Genomic DNA, 4693 nt, shown 5'->3' on the forward strand with positions numbered 1-4693 from the left:
GAAACCTAAGTATTTTAGGAAAGGATGAATCTTTTGTGTCAAAAGTTAATGATAGGCTCTTGATCACACTCTATCTCCTGCTGCTAGCTCTATCTGCATCCATCCCCAATACTAAGGATTGCCTTACTTTAGGGCACCCAGTGAAGCTGACCTCCAGCACTCCCAGATTCACATTATCCCAACTTGTAAAACCAAGAGAGGAAAACAAATTCTTGCTTTTCCATCTACCCAATTATAAATTTGAGTAGTTTTTTGTTGTTTTGTTTTATTCTTGCTTGTTTGTTTTGTATACACTTGAAGGTATTGTCTACTTCTGGAGAAGCAAAAACAAAACAAAACAAAACAAAAAAGAGCAGTTTTTATTCATTGTCTTAACTTGGACATGTGAAGACGAAAGGATGATGACCTTATGCAGCTGCCATATCTATATCTGATCTTAAAAGCATCAATTTGCATTCAATCTCATTTTCTGTTAATAAAATAATTCAAGTTATACATCAAAAATAATAATAGGTAACATGTATGAGTGCTTACTGCATTCTAACGGATGTTTATGATGTTTTTTTGTGCACTGCTTTATGCAATCTTTGCAGCAATTTTACAAAATAAGTAATATCTTTAGAAACCTCTTAATGTTGAAGAATCTGAGGCCCAGGAAGTTTAAGTAACTTGTCAAACTACAAATATTAAGCAAGTGGTAAAGATAGGACTTAAATCTAGACAGGTAAGCTCTAAGAGCCAAATTTTAAACCATTTTGATTTGTTGCTTATTATCCCATCAGAGCTCTTTTTTTTTTTTTTTAAATCTAAAGCATTTCAGGTATATTCAGCTATGCTTCTGTATCTAAAATTTCCATATCTAAGAAAAAAACAGAGCAGAATAGTTTTCACTGTTATTACAGTTAGCTTGATAACTAATCTATCAACCAAAACATTTTCTAGAATCTCTTGATTTATTTTGGTAATGTTACATTTCTGTTTGCTCTTCATATGAAGCATGAGAGAGAAAAAAAATTTTCATGTGTATTGTGTTTTTCAAGTCATTATTATATTTCTACTTATTATCTGCTTGATCTGCTGTAATGCCTATGTACCTGATGGTCCCCAAATTCTCTCTATTTCTGGCATTAGCTTTTGTTTAATATCCAAATTAAGTGATTCAAGACCCCTGTCTCAGTATAATTTTAGGAAACTCATTGCTGTCCTTTTGCATTTCTAAAGATAAGCAAAATAATCACTAATTTTCCTGTGTTGTTTGCCCCAGCTTGCCCCTGCTTTCTCTGCACATCACCCCTGGCCACTTTACAACCTACTTTCCTGCTCTTTAGACATTGACATGGCCACTTAAATTATGAATACAAAACACCAAGGTATGCCTGTAGCCATATTTAAAAGCAGTGTTAAAAATTAGTTTGATTAAATAACAGAAACTTTATTTAAAGCTTATAGTTAGTTACAAGAATTACCACACTGAACAAGCAAAAAAGAAAAAGAAAAAGAAAAAAAGCTTACAACACAATGTACCTCATCATCTACACTAATAAAAGAGAAAGATGCTAATTGACCGTACCTCCGCTACACCCACAGCCAATCAGGAGTGATATGCAAATTAAACCAACAAAGATGGAGAGTAAATTTGCATATGCAGGCAGGGCAGGCAGCACCAGACACCGCCCTTGGGGTCCGGGCTGCAATCGGGGAACAAGCAGGTGAGGCAGGCAGCGCCTGACACCACCCTTGGAGTCCAGGCCTCAATTGGAACTGGGCAGGCCGGGTCGGCAGTGCCTGATGCCACCTGCAGGGTCCAGGCCGCAATCAGGGTCCAGGCCATGACTGGGGACCACCAGGCTGCACGGGCAGCACCTGACATCGCCCGCGGTGTCCAGGCTGCGATCAGGGACCCAGGCAGGCAGCACAAGCAGCTCCTGAAGTTTCCCGCGGGGTCTAGGTGGCAATCGGGAATCTGGGTAGGCGGGGGTGGCCAGGGTCTTCGGGATCACTGTCTGCCCCTGGGCCGCCTGCAGACACTGGTGGAGCAGGCCCAGGTTAAACATTTTAATAAAAATGGGATGCCAGACCCTGTCCCACCGTGCCCCGTCTCTGGCAAGGAGAGGGAAGTGGGTAGTTAGGAGGCACCGGGGCTTGGAAGGGGCTGGGAGCAACCTGCAGGTATGCTACCAGGAAGAGGTGCTGAACCATGATGATGCAGAGGGCTGGCTGATGGAGGCATGCAAAGGTGCAGATGAGGCGGCTCTCACCGGCACTGAGCTGGAAAAGTGCATCGACACCCTGATGGACAAAATCGCCTTTCTGAAGAAGGTTTACGAGAGGAGATCACCGAGCTGCAGGCGCAGATCCAGTATGCTCAGATCTCCATGGAGATGGACGTGTTCTCCAAGTCCGACCTCTCCACCATGCTCAAGGACATCTGCACCCAGTAAGAGAAGCTGGCTGCCAAGAACATGCAGAATGCCAAAGAATGGTATAAGAGCAGCTTCACCTTGCTGACCGAGAGTGCTGCCAAGAACAACTATGCGGTGCGCGCCGCCAAGGACGAGGTGTCCGAGAGCCGCCTCCTGCTCAAGGCCAAGACCCTGGAGATCGAAGCAAGCTGGGACATGAATGAAGCGATGGGAAAGCAGCTGCAAGAGCTGGAGGATAAGCAGAACGCTGACGTTAATGCTATGCAGGACACAATCAACAAATTAGAAAATGAGTTGAGAACTACAAAGAGTGAAATGGTACGGCATTTAAAAGAATATCAGGACCTCCTCAATGTGAAGATGGCTTTGGACATTGACATTGCAGCTTACAGGAAACTCTTGGAAGGTGAGGAGACCCAGCTCAGTTTCACCAGCGTGGGAAGCATAGCCAGTGGCTACTCCCAGAGTTCCCAGATCTTTGGTCGATCTGCCTATGGTGGTTTACAGACCAGCTCCTACTTGATGTCCACTCACTCCTTCCCTTCTTAATACACCAGCCATGTCCAGGAGGAGCAGATCGAGGTGGAGGAGACCATTGAGGCTGCAAAAGCCGAGGAAGCTAAGGATGAACCCCCCTCTGAAGGAGAAGCTGAAGAGGAGGAGAAGGAGAAGGAAGTGGCTGACAAAGAGGAAGGAGAGGGAGAGGAAGAAGGTGCCAAGGAAGAATTTGAGGACCCAAAGAAGGAAGAAGGAGGTGAAGGTGAAGGAGAAGATGCCCAAGAAGCTGAAGATGAGAAGAAAGATGAAGGTGCTGGGGAGGAGCAAGCAACCAAGAAGAAAGATTGAGCCCCCCTTTCCTTAATTATTTCAGGAATAATCCTCCTGAAACCAGGTCAACCCCGTCGCCAACCAAGCAGTTGAGTTCCCGATACTATATGAATTAAGAAGTCAATATACATAACATTCTGAGGTGACTCAGGTTGGACATCAAATGTTGTGCTATAACTTTTCTCCTTATGCAGAGTATCTGTTTGCTTGCAGAGTGGCTTCCTGGCTTGCTGCCAGCCTGTGCATGGTCCACACTTATGAGTTCAAGATCTATGACAATGTGAATATTTCAGATGTTTACAGTAAAAACATATGAATACATGAATTCACTAATATTAATGTTAAACTTCATGGAAAAAATAGTCCTTTGAATCTTTGGTGGTTAGAAATTAAAAACCTCAAATCATGTGCAATAAACAGTAAATAAATGACAAAAAAATACATTAGGGTCCAGGAAATGTTCAAAGAACTGGGGAACCATTCCCAAATCAGGAAGGGAAGTCACAAGGTGTATATTATTGCTATGAATACAGTATTTCCTACTACTTACAACATATACAATGTAATGTATTAGATGCCTTCCTATTGCATGAAGTACGTATTCTCATAGAGTAATACTGGTAGATATGTTATAGTTATGGCAGTATGTCATATCCTATCTATATTAATAAAAGGGTAATATGCTAATTAGACCATGAAACCTTTCAGACATCCTTCCAGACAAAGCCATGGTGGTGGGGCCGAGGCCGAGGTGGTTAGGGGTGATCAGGCCAGGAGGGGAGGGCAGTTGGGGGTGAGCAGGCTGGCAGGGGGGTGCAGTTGGGAGCAAACAGGCCAGCAGGCAGAGTGGTTAGAAGCGATCAAGCAGACAGGCAGGTGAGCAGTTAGGAGCCAGCAGTCCCAGATTGTGAGGGGGTTGTCCTACTGCCGGTTTAGGCCCAATCCCACAGGGGTCCCAGATTGGAGAGGATGCAGGCTGGGCTGAGGGACACCCCCGCCCCCCGTGCATGAATTTCGTGCACCAGGCCATTAGTTCTTTTATAAGAACTTTAGAACCTCATGCTGCTCATCTGGCCACCCACTAAATTGCTGAAATGTTTCTCCCAGGATCTTCCAAAATACTTACTTTCTTGATGCCCCTACTTAGATGATGCATAAAAGTAATTTCATTATACAAATAGTTTAATTCTGTGTTCATCAGCTTTCCCTAGCAGACCACATATATTGTGGCTTTACCTTGGAAAGGCAAAAGGCACAGTCAGTTACTTTTCTCAAGAGAAGATATCTGGAAAGAAGCTGAGTGTAGGATGTACACTTAAGAGATACTGACACAGTGACTTTTAAGTTTTTATTGAGGTATGACTGACACACAATAAACTGCACATATTAAAAGTAAATATGTGCTGCGGCTCAAAGGGTGTCTGTAGAGTGAGTGGGGTCCT

The 4693-nt window shown here is 43.6% G+C and overlaps 1 pseudogene across 1 annotated transcript; it reads left to right on the forward strand.

Annotated features, from left to right (window-relative positions):
• Positions 1-2064: 2064 nt before the first annotated feature.
• On the forward strand, positions 2065-3269 carry LOC308241199 (neurofilament light polypeptide-like; annotated as a pseudogene). Its single transcript has one exon. The product of its transcript is annotated as a neurofilament light polypeptide-like (transcript).
• The last annotated feature ends 1424 nt before the right edge of the window (positions 3270-4693 follow it).

Source organism: Plecotus auritus (assembly GCF_963455305.1).
Source record: "Plecotus auritus genome assembly, chromosome: 2".
Taxonomy (NCBI): Eukaryota; Metazoa; Chordata; class Mammalia; order Chiroptera; family Vespertilionidae; genus Plecotus; species Plecotus auritus.